This window comes from Sapajus apella, unplaced genomic scaffold (assembly GCF_009761245.1).
Source record: "Sapajus apella isolate SASKATOON/1434 unplaced genomic scaffold, GSC_monkey_1.0 scaffold6, whole genome shotgun sequence".
Classification (NCBI taxonomy): Eukaryota; Metazoa; Chordata; class Mammalia; order Primates; family Cebidae; genus Sapajus; species Sapajus apella.
In genome coordinates, this window is record NW_022436946.1 from 36,383,214 (window position 1) to 36,404,354 (window position 21,141).

Here is a 21,141-nt window from a genome sequence, read left to right on the forward strand (position 1 = left end):
AGGGCCATCTGTATGTGACTTTGCATACCCACAATGCCATAATGAATAATTAGCACTGATTAAAAAGGCATGAGAAACCTTTCTAGAGCAATTTCTATAGAGGAATTGTAGAGTTTCCCAGACTGATAGTTTGTGGTCATCACCACTTCTGAGGAAGCTAGAGTTCACGAAGCACTCCCACGAAGCCCCACATTGACCCAGAAATTGAACTGTGACAAAAAGTAAATTTTCTTCCAAAGAAAAAGAGAGTTGAAAGATAAAAATATTTTTTCTTCTAATTGATAACTTTGAGCACTTAATATGTTCAACGCACTATGTTAGACCACCTGGGAAGTATAGCCTGTATAAAACTCAACCTTTTTTCTCCAGAAACTTAACTAGCGAATGTGAAGGGCCCAACAGTAATTTTAATTCCAACTAGAATGAGGGTAAGCACGGGAGGTTGGTTAGAAGTTCGAAGATGGGACCAGCAGGTGACCTCTTAGAATAAGAGCATAGGGAAGCTTGAGGAAGTAAGTGGCACTTGATGTAGACCTTGATAGATCATAAAATTTTGAGAGAGGAGTGGAAGAGGAAAGAAAAAGTAAAGACTTTCTTAGTTGAAAGGAACAGTGTAAAAAAAGGTTAAGTTTTGCTCCCTTGAGGGGATATTGCCTCCACAGAAAATGCATGGGATCAGAGACAGATTAGGGTGGGGAGAAGAAGTTAGAGAGTTCAGAGCAATCAAGGTAGATGCAATTGACTTTCCCTTAGGCTTTCACCATTTCCAGACAAGCATCCCCTACAATTTCCAACTGTAAGCTCTGAAATTCTGTGCCTGAGGCTTTCTGTAGCTGCAAGAATCTCTGCAGCTCATTGAAGAGAAGGCTACAAAGGTGGAAGAGTTAATGACTTTTAGAGGCAGTCCTAGGATAAAATCACTCTTGTTCCCTTCTCCATAGTTTGAATAATTTTGAGACGTGTTTAGCACTGGGTTCTAAGCAATACTGAGCCCTAATTACCCTTGAGGTACCCAGTTTGACAACATATCTTTTACTGGCTTTCTTTCCATCACTGTATCACCTCCACTCCCCTATTGACACTTCTTGAAATCATCTCCCAAATAAACTATTTGCACTCCCATCCCTGTCTCAATGTCTGCTTCTGGAGGAATTCCTACCTGCGAATATTTCATATTTCAATTTTTTTTCTCCATGTGTCATATTCTGGAGATCTTACTCTAGATCAGATGTTCTAGAGTGATTTTTCTTCCCAGGGGAAAGAAAATGTCCTAAGGGACATTTGGCAATTTCTGGAAACATTTTTATTTGTCATAATCATGGAAGAGTAGGTACCACCTGCATTTAGTGGGTGGAGAGCAGGAATACTGCTAAACATACTCCAATGAACAGGATGGTCTCACACAACAAAGAATTATGTGACCCAAAATGTCAATAGTGCCAAGGCTGAGAAACCCTTCTCTAGATTTATCCAGTTTAGATGACAAATTTGAAATCTTGAAATCTTTGTACTTTCCACTAGCCCTAAAATGCAGCAAACTACAAAGCTATTTATTAAGAAATATTTAATGATGGATCAATAAGGTACAAAGAGATAAAAAGATATAATCCCTAAGTTTCTACTTTGTCAGAAAACAGCAACATCTTATCACTAGAGAGCAAATATTTGACTCATCTGCCTGATTATTTGACAAGTATCCTGTAGAGTCATGTTCATTGAGAGGTGATCTTATTTCGCATCACTGGCAAAGATATTCTATTTTCTTATCTTCTTTAATTTTCTTCATAGTGTGTTTGCACCTTGAGTAGCTGTTAAGATAAAGCAATCCAACATTATTAAGTCCTTGGGGAGCATTTATCATAGGAGTAAATTTGCAGAAAAGTGTCTTTTCTAGTTTTGAACCCAATAAAGAGCTAAATGCTGTTTGAATCAGATTAAAAAAATAGATTAACATTATCCACCTCAAAAATCACAACAAACAGCAGATTACAAGCATATTTAGAGCCTTCTTGCTGAAGAGAATAAAGATTTATTGCCGACTGTGAAGGGGCAGATTTGACGACTGATAGAAAAATCACAGCGCTTTGTCAGTTCACCTAAGTAATAATTCATCAAAGAAATGTGTTGATGAGTTCAGTCTGGTTTGAATTTAAATTATAGTTAATTCTTGGGAAACAGCTGAAGTACCTGAGCCTCATTAAAAAACTCCAGCACCCTATCTAAGGATATAAACAATCCTTCTTATGTTATATAACTAATATTATCAAAAATAGCAAGAATACTCATGCTCAGAGATGAATAAAGGCTGGCTATATTTACCTTGAGAAAAACACATCTGGGTGCTCATGAAAGTCTGGTAAATACCTCAAAAATTTGATCTGAGTTCACTTCTGCAATAGATGCTCAATAAAGCAGATAAGGGGTTCAGATGAGTCTTTACCACAAAGAAAAATAACAAGGGTTGGTTGATCAACTTTCTCTGATAATTATTGTTCAGTGAGAAAAGATAAAATGTGATATTTTCTCTGGTAAGCATTACACCCTTAGGCCACCCCAGTCTAAAGACCCTCTGTGCTGCTGATGAATTGATGGAATTTGACAAGCCATTGTGTGTATCTGGCAGCCAGGTGTCTTGGTGTGGGTGAGACAGGAGCTAGCAGAGTTGATACATGGGAATATTACTCCCAGATGTTCTCCAAAGGGAAAGAACAACTTTCTTTCAACAAGGACAACCTGTCCTTTCAAGATGAGTCCTATGCCATATGTGCTGCAGTTAGTTAGCTCTCTGAGAAGCAGCAAAGCATCATGGATGCCATTTTGCCAGGAAAACACATAAGCATCTGTAATAGTTTCTGTCCTATTTCTTAGGAATACCCGTGGCCTGTGCCTGGAGGTCATTCAAGGCAAATGAAAGAAAGAAATTTTATGATGTTGGGGAGATAAAGAAGAAGGAACACAGTGAAGATGCATGGTGTTGATTTTAAACTGAAGAGAAACCTAACCAAGTGAAGCCCGTCACAATCAGTTATAGCCCTTGCTATAAAAGCCTCTATGGAAAAAATACAACCAACAGTTAATATCTCATGCCAGTGCTCTAATATCTATAGCCTGTCAGATCTCAAACGCTTGCATGTCAATTGGAAACAAGTATTAGTCTGACGATATTTTTGTTTACATTTAAGAAACTTAAAGTTTGCAATATGAGTTGCATTAAGAAAGTTTTCTCAATTTGTCAATTCCACAAATTTTTTAGCATTCTTTAAGTTTTCTGAACTCAGTAATCCAATGTTTGTCTTCATAATTGATTTTATATTTCTAGATTACACATCCTGAAAATGACACAAACAGTATGTAGAACTGCACTTACAAAATCCAAATCCTTGGGTAATGGAACAATTTAGGAAAAACACAACAGATATTGAATAAACACAGTTCATTCTATGTATATTTCAAGGGAAGAAACCTAAGCTGTGACCTTATGGTCCTCTAGTACTCTATCCTGTAGACAGTATCTAATAGATAAGTTTGATTTATCTCTTTTTATGATCAAAATTATTTTATTCATGATATTAAATAATTGTTATTTAATATTGTTTATTAATAATATAATATAATATTATAAGTATTTAATAATTAATATTCTATTAAAGAAAACTATCATTGCTTAACTGTCAGAAAATAAACAAATTGATACGCTTTTATTTCCCATTGCTGTTTTTAGCCTTCCATCTTCTCAAAAGCAGAAGAAAAATATAACTTTCTTTTATGAAAAGCAGTTTCTATTGCAGATTCTGGCTAAGATAGTCTTGGAGAATGCTGATAAAATTCCAGTTACTTCAAACTCATCATTTCAGGTTATATAAACCTATCTTTCTGTAAAATTTTTGATACTATAATGAAAAAATTATGTTCAACTCCTGAGATTTAAAAACCGGTAACCAATTTAACTCAAGCAGTATTACTTTCGCATTGTTCTGTATTAAAATATTTGTTAATTTATAAAAATATCCAAAAGCTTTTGTAATTTTCTTTCAAGGATGAAATATGATGGATTAACTTTGCCCACAGCAATCCCATTCATATATATATTTACATATAAGAGATATATATAATATATATTGCATATATATGAGATATACATGTATGTAAAAATGAATAGGATTCATTAAGATATATATACATATATATACGCATATATATCTTAATTTTGCTTTGAAGCTTATGTCAGTTTTAAATTTATTGTCTTTCAACTTCAAATATATGCTTTCCTATTCTGCTTTATGAAAATGGAACTGGACCCTGTAAACTTTTCTTCTCTGCCAGTGCGTATGATATTTGGCTTCATTAATGGAAGACTGGTTCTGGTTGCCTACTTTTTAATTCAGTGTGGGAATATATCAGCTCCAGCCACATTTTCAGGTTTGGTTTTATGCAATCATGAGCAGCTTCTGAGAAGCTCTAGGGTCTGTTGTAACTTTGGTTAAGCCCTCAGATCACACCCTCTTTAAAGAAATCTGAATCTCATCTCAGTCTTGGGGAAATCCTAACCTAAGTGTCCAGCCAATTTTTTTTTTTTTCAACAGGATCTTACTCTCACCCAGGCTGGAATACAGTGATGTAAATATAACTCACTGCAGCCTCAAGCTCCTGGATTCCCTGAGGGGAAACTCTTGCCTCTACATTTTTAATTTTAAAAATTCCCTTTGGAATTTTATATAGTGATCCCTATTTATTAAACGTTTCTGACAATGAAGAAGACACAGACATTAAGAAGCTCATTCTTAAAAAGAAGCTTTTTTAGGAGAAAAAGACTTATAGACAAGCAAATTTTACTATTAGAGTATGATAGACATTGCTATAGAAGAATGTATACAATGGTATACATTGGTACAATGTATACAATGATACAATGATAGTACCTCATGTTGGATGGGATTAAGGGTGGGGATCAAACAGACTTTACAGAGAAGTTGTAAGTAAGCTGAGTCTTCAAGGATGCAAAGAGGAATGGTCCATGTAGCTTAGGAAGGAGATGGCAATGCAGACTGAGACAAAAGTTAGATGTCGTCAAGAAAACATGTATATAAAGCAAATCAAGGCAAACTTGAGAAATACCAAATAGTTCAGCACTGCTCTAATCTGTGTGTGTGTGTGTGTGTGTGTGTGTGTGTGTGTGTGTGTGTTTATTGTGGAATGGTAATGTAGTGAAGGGAGGTGGCAACCTTGAGAACAGTGCAAAATGAGCCTGGAGGGGTAGGCTAACTCCAGACTAGAAAGGACTTTCTATGTAATGCTAAAAAATTTGAATTTCATTTCATAGCAATTACAAACCCAAAGAATACAAAGGAAATTAACATATACAAGAAAGATAAAAGCCATTTGTTTTATGCACCTTCACTATGTGGAATCCACTATTGAAGGATTTAATAAATTGAAATCCTCAGGCTTGGACTGAGGTTAAAAGAGGGGAGATGATCATATATGAAATACTTAAGCATTAGGAAGTAACACAAAGCATTAAGTTAAATGGCAAAGACCAAAATGTTCGTTAGAGGCTGAAGGTGAGAGAGGTTAGAGTAATTATGGAGAAGATGGAACTTGGGCAGGGTCCTAGAGCACTGGAGGGACTGCATTTTAGGAAAAGATCAGAATGCGCAAGCCTTTTAGACCAGGGGAAGCATGACCACAGAACGGCCTGGCAGCAGGAGGGAGCCTGAGCTGAAAGGGGAAGTTGAGAGAGAAGGTTAAGATAGGAAGACAGAGAGCTTCTGGAAAGGTAAACCTAAGGCACTGTGTCTCTACCTCCCCTTGCCACAACCATGCCACCTCTCTATTCCTGCTGAGCCCAGAGGCAGCGCCAGTTCTCTCTCAATCCATTGCTCAATGAGCCATTTGGAATCAGGAGTTTATTCTCTAGGATACCATTATAAGTTTTTGAATGGTGAATTTTTGATTATACAGATTTTTTCTGATTGCATAGTTGTAGATGACTGATAGAAGGGAGGATCCCAATGTGGAAGCCAGAAAATGCTGAAATTTCCTTTTATATGTAAGTTGTAATTTTATGTAAGTTTCCTTTTATGTCTAAGTTATATGTTTATATGTAAGTTGAAATTTCCTTTTATATATAAGGTGTTGAGAGGTTACATGCTTCAGCTGTTAGTTTGAAAAACATAAGGCATATTTACATTAAATTTACATTGATTTTTATCTCCAAAAGAAACAATGCCAATGCATGCCAAATGCCATAAATCAGAATGTCATGCTGAAAAAGTATTGTTTCACATTTCATTTTTCTTCCTTAGGATGTGACTGACCTCAGACACAGGAATTCAGACATCTTACTGCCTGCCTTTTTGCCATTAAGAAAACAGATACTGGCTCCCCAAACCCAGGATTAAGAAAGAAGCTGGAAGAACTCTCAGAATAGTTTTCAAGACCATGAGTGCCCTTGCCAAAACTCAGTGGAAAAGTCTCTAGAGAAACAGAGGTCATAGAAGTTTAAAGGTTTGGTTATTTTTTAAAGTTTTTACTACCTTCCCAGTAAATATTGCCTTAATTCTTCATTCTTACTAGCAAATTGTCATTTAGCACCCAATAATTCTCTGATTAAAGCCTAGAGAGAGAGTTATTATTTTCAGGGATGAGTAAATTTAACTGCCTTGCTCTCTCTCACAACTTTGCAAAGTAGCTCAGGGATCAAAGCTCTTCTCATTTTCCCCCCAAATATATTCCTCTTTTATTGTATAACATAAAATCTTAACTACTGAGAATCAAGTGTACCATAAGAGAAAAATACCTCATGACAAAGTAGTTGCACAGTGGAAACAACCCTAGGTGTAAACTCTAGGCTTGGTTCTACGAAGGAGTGACTAATTCTTTGACTCTCAAAAAGCTTTTTAACCTCTTTGTCTTCTCTTTAATTAATAAATGTGAATAAAGGACTTTTTATCTATATAAGACTGTTATCAGGATGACATGAGATGATAGATATTGAGAGTGGTTTTCAAACATGTTCCTTGTAGGAACATAAGAAATTCTTCTCTGTTACTGTAATTTACAGTTTCCCTCATGTACCGTTATGATCAAGAAATCTAGATGCCAGTGCTGGAAATATTTCCCTTATGTAATGACATAGTTTCATGGTGGTATTTTCAGTGGACTGTACATGTTACTGCCCCAATTGCCTTTACAGTGGTATGCCAGCCAGCAGACCAATGATCTTCTGCATGGTTGCATCTTCATCTTCATTCATTTAACAAATATTTATTGAATGCCTACTATGTGCCAGGCATTGTTTTATGTACTGAAAATAATGCGTAGAGATGATGTGTCTTCTTTCCTGTAGCTTTCATTCTAATTAGAAAAGACATAAACAAGTAAATAAGCAGTATGCCAGGTGATTTTAAGTGTAATAAAGAAAAATAAAGCAGAAAAGGAGAATATTAAGCAGGAGTCAGCAAACTATGGCCAACTGACCACATCTGGCCTGCTGCCTGGTTTTGTAAATAAAGCTTTACTGGAACATAGCCTCAACCACTTATTTATATTTTTCTCATTAGCTGCTTTAATTTAAATAGTTAAGACACAGACCTGGTCCACAAAGCCTAAAATACTTATCCTATGGCCCTTTACAAACAAATTTAAGGTTCTTGATGTTGGCCATTGAAGGTTGTTTCAAGGACTTTGGCTTTGATGCTGAGTGAAATGTAATGACAATGATGGGAATAACTTACTCTAACTTATGTTTTAGAAGTATTACCCTGGCACCTGTGATGGGAATAGACTCAGGAGCAAGGGTGGAAGCTCAGGACAGCTTTGAATGTGGCCCAATACAAATTCATAAACTTTCTTAAAACATTATGAGATTTTTTTTTGATTTTTTTTTTTTTAACTTATCAGCTATCATTAGTGTTAATGTATTTTATGTGTGGCCGAAGACAAATCTTTTTCTTCCAATGTGGCCGAGGGAAGTCAAAAGAATGGGCAGCCCTGATTTAGATAGTGATTGCAGTGATGCAGAGCAGGGAGATCACCATAGAGTAGTAAAGATAAGAATGAGGCAGTAAGATTGGTTCCTGGATGTATTTTTGAAGTTAACATAGTAAAGGATTATGGCTTAAAGGGCTAGAAAGATGGAACCTCCATCAATTGAAGTGGGGTGGCCACTAGAGAAGCATGTTTGGGATGGAAATTAGCAGTTTGGTTTGCACATAGTAGGTTTGAGATATCATGTGGCTATTGAACTAGCCATGCCAACAAAGGCAGGAGACTATGTAAGTTCAGAATTCAGAGGTGGGGTCTAGGCTGGACATAAAAATCTCATAGTTACCAACATATAGGTGAGGTTTAATACCATTAGATAGAACAAAGTCATCAAGACAGCATTTTTTGTTGTTGTTGTTCCATTCAATTTGTCAGTTAATGCTCAGATGGCTTCTTTATTTGCTGGACTGTTTTTGTAGGCAGAGTTTTTGATTGTAGTGCACATGCTTTTTGCCGATTTCTTGATAGGTTTTTGAGTCATTGTCCTGATATTACTTTTAGCTTGAAATAAGTAGGAAATTTTGTAAGAGAATTTTATAAGTTAAAAATGATATTTTGGGCCTAGTTTTGAAAAACAAAAATCCTGTAAAATGTGTGTTTGCTTCAAGAAATCAGAATCATGTTACCCAGACACACTTTTTCTCGGAATGAGTAAAGTGAAGATGATAAGTTACATTTATTAAATACCTACTAGGTTCCAGTGATTTTACAAACAATTGTTCATTCCAGGGCTCTGTTTTTGAATTTGCAAAACTGAGATGGCATTACTCTAATATTTCTACCATTTTTTTGCTTCCAGATGGAAATTCAATAAGGACAGTTTCTGTCTCTTGCTATTTCAACATCTCTCATGTCAGAGAAAAATTGAAAATAAAATTCCAAATTAGTGAAAACATATTCCTGACTTTCATGAGTTCACTTTCAGGTCACTTCTAAATCGGCGTTCTATTTATTGGAACAGGTTGGTTCATTCCACTAATTGCTGTTCTCTTTCTAAGGCTTAATAAAATTCCACAAAGCATCAACCTGAAGAATCCATGCCAAAAAAGCTCATCATCACTGGTCATTAGAGAAATGCAAATCAAAACCGCAATTAGATACCATCTCACTCCAGTTAGAATGGCGATTATTAAAAAGTTAGGAAACAACAGATGCTGGTGAGGCTGTGGAGAAATGGGAACACTTTTACACTGTTGGTTGGAGTATAAATTAATTCAACCATTGTGGAAGACAGTGCAGTGATTCCTCAAGGATCTAGAGCCAGAAATACCATTTGACCCAGCAATCCTATCACTGGGTATATACCCAAAGTATTATAAATCATTCTCTTATAAAGACACATGTACACATGTTTATTGCAGCACTGTTTACAATAATAAAGACTTGCAACCAACCCAAATGTCCATCAGTGATAGACTGGATAAAGAAAACATGGCACATATACACCATGGAATACTGTGCAGCTGTAAAAAAGAATGAGTTCATGTCCATTGCAGGGATATGGATGAAGCTGGAAGCCATCATTCTCAGCAAACTAACACAGGAACAGAAAACCAAACACTGCATGTTCTCACTCATAAATGGAAGTTGAACAGTGAGAACATATGAACACAGGGAAGGGAACATCACACACCGGGGCCTGTAGAGGGTGGTTGAGGGGCAAGGGGAGCGATAGCATTAGGAGAAATACCTAATGCATGTGGGGCTTAAAGCCTAGATGATCGGTTGATAGGTGAAGCAAACCACCATGGCACGTGTATACCTATGTAACAAACCTGCATATTCTGTACATGTATCCCAGAACATAAAGTAAAATAAAATAACCCCAAAAATTGGATTATTTGTGGCCATGGACTATGCGAGAATGGAGAACACAGTGTAAATTTTTCAGCTCTCTTGATTAAAATACACATAGTTGAGAATGTAAAGAAATACAATCTGCTCACGGATCATCAATCTGGAATCACTCCTCATTACCTAGAGCCAGGTTTCTCTGGCACCACTGGCACTCTGGGCCAGAAAATTTTTGCTTTAGGGGGCTGTGCAATATAGGATGTTTAGCAACATCTTTGGTCTCTACCCCTACGTGCCACAAGCAAACCCCTCTCATCTAGTTGTGACAGGCAAAAATATCTCCAGAGATTGCCAAATGCTTTCTGGGGTTGGGGGTTGGGTGTGGGAAGAGTTGATAACCTAGAGGGTAAGCTCTATTTCTTTAGTGTATGATTGAAAATCCTCTGGGGTTTCAATCCTCAAACTTTTCAAAACTGTCCCCCTAAAAATCTACCTTAAGATGCCTAGTCAACTCACTATTCTAAAAGTTTTGCTTCTTCTGGAGTTCATGTCTTTGTAAATGCACCTCCCTCTGCCTTTGGAATTTGATTTTTTTTTCTTTTAGCCAAGTGCCATCAATACTTATAAAACCTGACAAAATCCTTTGAGCTTCTTGAAATCCTAACATCAAGTCAAAATTTGGACTGGGGCTAGTCTAGTTCTCATTTTACAGCTGAAGACAATGAGGCCAGAGGGGACATTGCTTGCCAAGGTCATAGAGGTTATGCCGAGAGTAGGGAGTTGAGGTCCAAAACTCTGCCTCTGAATCTTCTGTGCTTTCTTTCATGCCTGCTTCCCAGATGTTTCTGGTCTCATTTTGCTTTCAACTTTCTCCTGAAAATTTTGTTCTTATCATTCATTTTAGTAATGAGAGCCCTGCCTGTAATAAACATAAACATATCATTGAATATGTGTGAGGTACAAGGTTACTTACAGAGACCAAACAGAAGAAAATAGTCCACTTCATAGGTTTATCACAACTCAGTAATAAAAAACTTACATTTATGGAGAAGGACTTTTTAAAACTCATTGATTTATTCAAGAAAAGTTTCTTACATCAGCACTGTCCAATGGAAATATGAGCTATACGTGCAAATATATCTAGTAGCCTCATTAAACAATTTAAAAAAAGGTGAACTTAATCTAATTAACGTATATGATTTAGCTCATTACATCCTAAATGTTATAATTTCCACATGTAATCACTATGAAAATGATGAAAGAGGTATTGTACATTCTTTTATCTATATCAAGCCTTTGCAATCTGGTGTGTATTTTATTCTTACACACATCTCAGAGCAGAGTAGACATATTTCAATGCTCAGGGTGCTAGTGGCTGCTGAGTTGCATAGCATGACCTCACATCTATTTTTCTATCTCATGGTTGCTGTTGTGTTTAAACTGCTTTATCGTTAAAACAAAACCCAGTCTTCTCCCCATACAGCTGCTTCTCCTAACTCGCCATCTGCACTAAGGCCAGCAGCAACCATTTGAGCCAGAGGCTCCTGCAGCATCTCGGCTTGGTCCCTATCTTGGGTTTTGTTCATACACCCACATCCAAAAGATCTTCAACCTCTGTCAATTTTGACACATATTTTCTCAAATGACTTCTTTTTGATAATCCCATGGTTACCACCTCACTTCGGGTTTCACAGGACTTCCTATCCCATTTTCCTAACTGGAACCTCTTGCCTGTCCACGCATTCTCCACACTGCTGTCCGTGCAGCACGGGAGCACAGACCTGACTGTGTCATTCCTCAAACCTCTCATAGATATCAGGAATCAATTCTAACCCCTGGCCCTGTGTTCAGGGAAGCAACCAAGTGTATGCAATCATTCTTCAGCCTTCTCCTTCCAGTTTCCCCAAGCATACCTTGTTTCCAGTGTTGCAGGACACTCTCTGTCTCCTAAGGACTCTGCACTTTTTCACTTTTTCTTGGAGCTTTGTCCCTCTGTCTGGGGAGTTCTTCACCCTCTTTTCCCCTTCTTTGCTTGTGGAGCTCTTACTTAACTTTTATGACAAATGTCACCTGGAAACTCCTCTGAGAGGCCCTGCAGGCTTGTTCTTCCTCTCTCCCTTCCACATCCTTTGTGGTCCCTTGTGTGTGTATGTGTGTGTGTGTGTGTTGAAGAACATTAGTTCTAATTTGCACTTCTAATACACTAGGAAATTCACCCTCTGATTCTTTCTATGCCCCCTTCTGCTCTGTTAACACTAGCAAAAAAAAAATTATTTCTTTTCTTTAATGAATTAATTTAGAGGGAATTGTTCACTTATTTAGTGGACAAGTGTCCTTTAAAAATAAAAGAGCCCTCAAATTGCCTTAGTACATGTCACCACAACAAAATGATGTCCATTTCTTTGTGTTAATGTTAGTAGAAGAGCAGGTTGTACTAAAAATATATGTATGTGCAATATTTGTTTTCAATAGTTTATAAACCTCATGAAAGCAGATCTTATGTTTTATTTATCTTTGTGACTCAGGATTCAGAACCCAGAAGACGGACTAGACTATAATAGGAACTCCACAAATGTCTCTTTTGAGTTGATATCACTATGTGAGATTCAAAATGAGTCATGGTCTATTGGGTTTCCTCTTCATCCTTGAATCCAAAACACATCCTCCACTCTCAGAGTCAGGAGCCCAGACACACCCACATGCTCTAACACCTACACAAGTACAGGCGCAGATATGCAGATGCAGGAGCACAGGCATAGAAGGGGGGCAATTTGGTTAAAACTAAACCCACCTTGAGTAACCTTTTCATAACCCTGGCTAGAAGGAAACTATTAAACTGTCCAATACCCAGTTTTAGAAAATATTTTGAACTACATTTTTAATCAAATTTTTAGAAAAGAGTTATTAATAAATTGAAATAGTGACTTTCTGGGGTTTTAACTTTTCCAATTTCCCAGACTCAAAGTTTGGTGCTGACCAGTGGACTGTTAAAATAACCAAGTCAACTAGGAGAAGAAGAAATGGGAATCATTGATAAATATCACATAAAATTATAAATTTTATTTATTATTTCCATATTTTGTTATTTAATTATAGCTAATGCTATTTTTAGAAATTGAGTTTGGGAATTGGCAGTATCTGGTAGCATATCTTTAAGGAGAAATAGGATTAAGTAACTTGCAACTTGCTCCCAGGGAGTTTGGTGATGGGACATGTTGATGATATTTAGTTGGGTCCACCAACTAGAGTGAAAACAAAACACAAAGGTAATATCGTCATCTGGAAAGCATATTTTCATTCTTTGAACACCTTCCTGTGGCCAAGGCTAAAATGAATGCATTGGAGGTTTTCTTTAAATAGACATTCTTAATAATATTTGAGCAGCTGGTACAGTAGCCGTCAATGCATGACCCTCATGATTTCATGTTTTATTTGAGGGCTAAAATTAGCCTTTTATTAAAATATGAAAAATAAAAGGATATAACACTCAATAGTGATTTTTTTCACACAGCGTAAATTCAAATTATTTTTTATTTAGAATATTTTATATGTTAAATATAAATCTCTTATGTTTGAAATTAGTAAAAGTCAGTAATGAATGTATAAAAGACGTTCTCAGTTTGGATCCTGAATTCACTTTTGCCATTAGTATTTTCAAGGTTTTTTTTTGGTTTTGTTTTTTTGTACACATCTACAACCCAGACATAATGTCTCACTTGACCCAGATTTAGGACCCAGTTCTTTCAAAAGAGTCAGGGAGGGTTTTTTTCTTATCTGCACATTGATGTAAGCACTGCTTCGTGTAAATGGTAATTACTTCTGTGTGGCACCAATTCTAGATAATTCTAGTTACTTGCTTTTGACTGGAGAACAAAGACACAAAAACACACAAAGACACAATCTAGGTGGGGTTACTTGGTTCAAGGACTTTTTGAAAAATCAGGCCCAAAGGGGTATTGTTACTTGGTTCCTTGGTTTGTTTGTTTTTCTTCTAGAGATTGTGAAGTCAAAAAAAGATTGAGAGAAATGGAGGATGGTACTAACATTACTGAATTCATGTCGTGTTAGGCATCGTGTTAGGTTTTTTACATAAATTATTTCAATGTATAAAATTGTTGTGGGTTAAGTGTTATTTTTAGCCCCAATCTTCAATTCTAACAATAAAGAAAATGAGCTCTGGAAAGATTGTCACTTGTCTAAGGTCCCAGAGCTAACATGTCTTAGAGCTGGAATTCAGCTCATTGCCCCAACTGGAGCATATGACCTCCCCCGATGCCAAGACTGAGTCCCATAATGGAATAAACTACATATGTGCAGTTCACAAACAGTTAATTTAAGCAAATGTTAGTAGACACACACAATGGGGACTGGAGCTGGCTTGTACCAGCTCAGAGGAGCTGATAGTTAAGTTTTCAAGTGCCAGTTGTTTTACACAGACATTATTACAAGTTAAATATTATAAACTTAAAATTTAATAAATTACATTTTTAAAATGTAATAAAATTCAAAACTTCTAACTCTCTTATTTTTCTCCGTCTTACCATTATCTGTGTTCTTGAGGTTATTAATGTCTCTTGCGTCTATTAGGTGGAAAAACCATATAATGGTGTACAACTCCACATTTAATGTCTTTCCCTTGTTGCTTGAAATTGTTCCCCATCAATTGTCCCCAACCCCAGAGAGGAAATTGTTCATGCTTACCAGCACACCACTGTGCATAGTTCTTATAAATAATGTGCATACTATGATTGTTTTATGGTTTCTCTTTGTATGAATTCATGAACATTCAACACGTATTTACTTAGCAATCATGGTGTGCCAGGTATTGCTGGACACACTTCCTCAAGCATTACCTTGTTTATATCTCTTAAAATAGCTTAGAGGTAGATCTCATTGTTTTTATTTTTCAGATTAAAACCTCAGATTTAAAGTAGTTCAGTAACTTTCCTAAGGTCACAGAGCTAGTCAGTAGTGGAGCACAGGCTTGACTCCACATTGTGTGAATCTGTACTTAACACCACAGCTGCAGTGACTTATTGTGTGAACAGCCCAGAGCAGGGTCATAGTCAAGGGAAAACACTTTATTAAGGCTCTGCTGCTTCTTTATCTGTTGTACTATATTAATTTGAGTAAATAACGTATCCATTTGAATGCAACATGACAGACTATAATGTTGAATAGAAAAATGAAGACTAGAGTAAGAGAGGCTGAGGGGAAAAAGGACAAAACAAGTGGTTATTCAGACTAGCTGTCTCATGCAAAGAAAATATTTTTAATGTTCTTGTACCACAAACTGGGTGATACAGTCACAATATTCTGAACACACAGTTTACCCATTAAGAATTTTACTAAGAACAAAAAGAACTGATGACACCCTTTTTAAAAATCATAGTAAGGTTGACTTCATTCAGGACCTTCATGGTAGATATTGAGACCACTGAAATGTGATTTTGCAATGGGAGAGAGAGCTAGGACTAGAATCTGATTATAGCTTGGAAAAGTAGGAATTTATAGCTAAGGAGCAGGGTAGGGGTCAGTGATGGAAAATTACCAAGAGGAAACATCAAGGGTAAGAACAATTACGGTTAAATCAACCTAACAGGATTCTCACTGAAGACAAGTCAAAGTGATTAGATATCACCTAGACGATGATAGAAGATAAGGAAGCCGATCAAACACTGTAGATGATCAGATATTGAGGTCGGGGAAGGACTCTTTCATTATTGACTCAGCAGGGTTCTTTGCTAATGCTGGATTTTACAAAGAAGTACATAGATGAGCTTAGGAAAGGTTCAGCAATTTGGCCAAGCAAAGGAATCTTTGTCAGTCTCATGCTCTTGTCCTTTGAACACTGTAAGACCATTTCTTCATTTGGTTGACTTGTGGTTCATTATAGTGCTGTTCTAGAGTTGATTATGCTATGCAATGCTCACCTGTTACTTTGTAATATAGAGTCAAAGTATATCTGTGTGTATATAATACATAAATATATTATATACATTTTCTAATATATCTTCAAAGTAGAAGCTTTAGAGGGGCTTAAATGGAAAATCTTAGTTTTTATCATTTCCAGCAGGCAATTTCATAGGTCAGATACACAAACCCCAGCATCTCAGTAGTTTAATATAACACCACTGGGTGAACAAGGTTTTCTACTTGCAGACATCATAATCTGATGCAGGTCAGGTGTTAGTGGTTTGGTGGTTCTCTGGTGATGTCTCAGGAATTCAGCTGCTTGAGTTTTCCAAAGACTCCATTTCAGAGTTCTTCACTTCCAGCCAAGGCATCAGTGGAGAATTTGCATCTGTTCTTAGCTGCTTCAGATCAGACTCCCATTCAGATTCTTACCACTGAGCTTCAGCTAACTACACACCTAACTGCAAGGGAGACTGGGAAATGTCAGGAAGCACATGGACAATTGGTGCCAGGGTTGGTCTCTTCCATGTTCCTATAGTATACAAAGCTTTCTTTTATTCCATCCACTCTTATTTTACTTTCTAGTCAAAGTAGATTTCTCTCTGCCAAACATAGCAGAAGAAATGAAGTGTGACTCATTAAGAATATATCTATTCTTTTTTCTAATGGCAAGATTTAGACAATACAATTTGAAATCAAGTTGACAGAGAACAGTCAGCGTCATTGAGCTGCTTCGCTTGCAGAGCGTTCTCTGAAAAGAAGGCTGTCAGATTTTTCATTATGCTTGCTCCTTAGCATTAAAATCAGAGAGCTCTAAAAGAACATTAGAGAAATTTGTCATGGTATCTTTTTATATTAGTCAACAAACCATGCCATTTACTGAAGCTTAACTTTCTTCTTTGTGTATTTTATGTAAATTTCTTCCTCCTTTAATTGGCAACATTACAAGTTATTGTAGGAGAATATTTAACATTTACTCATTTTAGTGGCCTCTTGGACATTGTCTTTTTAGAACTCCCAAGGCCCAGTGTAAAATTTGGCCTTATAAGTGAATAAATAGCCACTCCTCCAGAGTAGCTAAACCATCATTAAATATTAACACAGGGTTTATGTGACCCATTTCTGTGTTTTGTTTCAAACTTCACACCAAGCACAGTTAAAAGATAGAGAATGATTTGCCAGGAATTAAGAGGGTTCCTGGAACTCAGTACTTTCAAAGCTAAAACCAGGAAAATTCTAGACAAACTACAATGAGTTGGTCACATTCAGTGTTCTTTGAAGCACAGTTTTGATTTCTTGTACTTGAATTAGTATTGGTATCTCAGGTTCCATTCCCTGTTCTATGAATGGGGCAGAGACACTATAAGGTAGTATTCAGCCATCTACAATAAGGAGAAAACAGACATTTCATCCAAAGGAATTTCTGATAAGTATGTTTGGGAAAATGAAGGTTTCATCTTAGAAGAGAAAATTTACCATAAATGTCAGCCCCAGTGGAAGAAGTATTCCATTTTCACAGTCGGTCTTCATACCTAAATGTTTTCTCAATTGATTTTAAATTGATTTTAAGTTTTAAATTAATTTGGTATAGCAAGCAAAACAAGTAACAACACAAAGAGAGGAACTTTTGACCTGGCAACCCAAGCTCATAGCATCCAAATTTCTCTCCAATTACCTTTTGGTGAGAGCTAGCTTGCTGCAATTTTATTTTAAGTACCCTCAACAGATAAGGTGAAAAGGTGAAACTCTTGGTGTGACATTTAAAAGTTATGATTCTGGCAAGTTTGCTCAAGAAAATCGTCCTTTGCTTTTAAAATGACCTATTCCTCCGATTTTAGTAAACATTTGCCGCTAAGTGTGGTGGCTTATGCCTGTAATCCTAGCACTTTGGGAGGGTGAGGTGGGTGGACCACCTGAGGTCAGAAGTTCGAGACCCAAGCCTAGCCAACATGGTGAAACACCCGCTCTACTAAAAATACAAAAATTAGCTGGGCATGGTGGCAGGTACCTATAATTCCAGTTACTCGGGAGGCTGAGGCAGGAGAATTGCTTGAACCTAGGTGTGGAGGTTGTAGTCAGCTGAGATCGCACCAGTGCCTGGGTGACAGAGCAAGACTTCATCTCAAAACAAAACAAACAAAAAAATTGCATTACTCTTAAATATTCTGTTTCTTATATGGAACTTAAGGTTTTGCTCTTGTTTTATCGTCCTTCTCTGGCACTGCTCTGTAGAAATTCACTGACATATTATTCTCCCTCTGCAAACACGTGTCACCAAGATAGAAAGATAAAATGTAAAATGAAGTCACAAGAAAGTTGAAATCACTTCCAAACAGTGAAGAGAGGAAAGAAAAGTTGGATTTTAGAACATGGCTTGTAATCCTTAGGTACAGTTAAGTGAGACTGTCAACCTAGACAAAAGTAGAATTGAGACATGGAAAGAAAGAGAATGAGAACTAGTGACAGCAAGTGGTGGTAGAGCTGTGAGGAGGACAGCATGAGAGAGATCAATTCGGGATTATATCATTTGTGACCTTGGATCTAGCCAGGACTCCCGTAAACCCTGGTACTTTTCAGATAATGGGAATCCATATCCCCTTTGTTCTTAAGTCAGTTTATTTTCAAACAAAAGCTCTCTAACTGAAGGAAAGGTAGCATCTTAATAATTGTTTGTATTTTTATGGCTCTTCAGAACTGTGAGGCCTGGTAAGAGACACCATCTAAATCTTGTTCCCTGGAAATGCAAAGACTTATTTATTTATTTAGGCATTCAACAAGTGTTGATTGAGTGTTTCCAGGAGGTGGAGAGAAAGGGGGAAGGGTATGAAGGGCCCAGGCTCTGGGGTGGAAGTTCCTCCGCTTCTATATTGTCCTGACCTTCCCATTCTTCTGTCACTTAACTCATAAGAGGATTGTTTTAAAGATTAAATCAAGTTTACACACTTAAAATTTAAACGTTAAAAATAGCAGGTACTTTATAACTTTTAGCAATCATTACAATTGGTATCACTACTATTGATACTATCTTTCAAATATACAAAGCCTTTTGATAGATGCTCTCTGATGCAAGTGGGGAAGGGTAGGAGAAGGTGACTTGACAACAAGGAATTGCCAGTGTGGGTTGTAAATAAACACACACTTAGTTAATGGGTCATAGTAATTAGTATTTTAATAATATTTAGGATAATTTAAAAATATAGAATTTTTCAAAATGCATTCAAATGTGAACTATTTAAATAAGAGATTTAAAAAAGAAATGTATAGTGCTTGTCATTTTAAAATAATCATATGACTTTATTTACCTTCTTATTATAAAAGATAGCAAATTATATCCACTGTTCCATAGCTTTCATTTTTCATTTAATACCCATGACATGACAGAAAGTTGCCTTGATTTTTATTTTACAGCTGCTTTGTATTTAATTGATTGGAAACACCCTAATCTGTATAACCAATGTGCTATGGATGGCCATTTGGGTTGTAGCTGAACTCAGATTATTACAGACAATACTATAACAAATCATCTTCTATGCATGTCATTTACACATGTACAAGTATAGCTCTGGAAAATGATATTGCTTTGTCTAAGACTACACACATTTGTAATATGGATAATTATTGCCTACTTGTCCTCCATAGGGTATCTGACCAATAGTGAATGAGGATGTTTACTTGCCGATAGCGTCTCCCAAAGTGTTAATCAAAATTTCAAATGCTTTCCCTTTTGACAGGTGAAAAAAGGGTACCACATTGTAGATTTTGCCTTTATTTCTCTAATTGCTGTTGAAGTTGAGCATCTTTTCATATGTTTAAAAGTCATTATATTTCCTTTTCTGTGAACTAGTCTGCTCTGATCAGCTTCTACTGGTCTTTTCTTTTTCCAGGAATTTTTTTTTTTTTTTTGTAAAATTGGGAGATAAACACAGTCTATGAAAGAACAGCAAACAGATTTTTTGTTTGGTTGTTTGATTTTTTTTGTACATAAAGTATATTTACCTTGCATAATACAAAATTTATAAATAAAATTCATAAATTTTTCCTTTTATAGTTTATGTGTTATTTCCAGTCAATCTGAATGGTCTTTACCTGTGTAGGGTATAAAGAGGTAGTGTTTTCTTTTGCTTTAATGTTTTTTCACATTCAAATTATGGTGTGTTAGGTATTGAACCTGGTGTGCAGTGGGAAGGACATAACCATCCCAGTATCACTTACTGAATTGCTACATTTAGTATAAAATGAGTTACTATTTGTGTTTCAGTCTATTTCAGGGCCTTCTATTTTTGTTGCAATCTTTTTTTTTTAAATAACTTAGAGGAGCATGGTATTTAATAGTAAAGCTTAAAACATCCCAGCACTGGACATGGCCTGGAGTTGAAGCAGCAAGAATGTGTAACAGACCCCCATGAAGATTCACATGGCAAAGTCGAAGAGGAAGGTGGCCATCAAACAGGAGAGCTTCAGTCAGAGCAAAGCCCAGAATTGCACAGCAAAAGAGCTTCTGCTTGGGAGATGGGTTCTGGCATAGCCAACCAGCCAGCATCCACTCTTCCAATGGTGGGACCTGAACCAGCCATACTGACTCTGGTGGCCTTAGCACCAATAAACTTGTCACTTTGTCAATGCCCTAGGAGACAACACAGGTCTAGAACTGTCATTTGGCCACCTTGAATGGGGAGCTGTTGTAGGAAGGCTGTTTAGAAGATCTTCAGCCTACTCAGGAAGGAGGCAGATAGAGGCCTGATTAGACCTCTGGTAAAAAAGTGGATCAGAGCTGGAGAAATGAGTAGCATCGTGGAGTTGGTATCAGTTCAACCTGCACTTCCACTGCCTTGCTGCCCTGTGTGGTCCCCAGCCCTCATCCCTCTCACATTAGTCTCTCTTAGTCCATGTGTCAGTGTGCACCTGTTTAAAATAGTAAACCTTTCTAATCTGTTTAAATATTTAGTTGATTTAGTATTTGCTTATTGTTTTTTACTTTCAGAGCTTTACTGGCCACTCATCTAACTTTTTATGCAAACTTTTAAAAATTATCTTGTCTAGTCACACTCTCCCCACAAAAAAAAAATTGGTATTTTTATTAGCATGCCATTAAATTTAGAAATTAACTTTTGGAGAATCCATATCTTTACAATGCAAGGGTGTCCAGTTCAAGAACACAGTGTGTATTTCTATTTGCTTAAATCTAGTTTGGGGTCTTTGAAAGCTTTAACATATTGATTCATATAGGTGTTATTCACTCTTGCTAGGTTTATTTCAAAGCATTTTTCTTTTTGTGTCACTTTTGTAAATGAGGGATAGTGTCATTTTTGGTTTTCTAACCATACAGTCATATATCTACAAGTAGATGTTACATTAGATTCTTGGTATATTGAAAACCGAATTATT

The 21,141-nt window shown here is 36.6% G+C and overlaps 1 long non-coding RNA gene across 3 annotated transcripts in view; it reads left to right on the plus strand.

Moving 5' to 3' along the window:
• Positions 1-21,141, plus strand: part of LOC116549426 — a 124,746-nt gene that overhangs the window by 88,557 nt on the left and 15,048 nt on the right. For 2 of the 3 annotated variants that reach the window (XR_004267864.1, XR_004267865.1), the window contains exon 3: positions 6,306-6,507. This is a non-coding gene — a long non-coding RNA (uncharacterized LOC116549426). Of the gene's footprint in view, positions 1-6,305; positions 7,869-21,141 lie in introns of those variants that run through there. The other variant, XR_004267863.1, reaches the window with a different exon arrangement.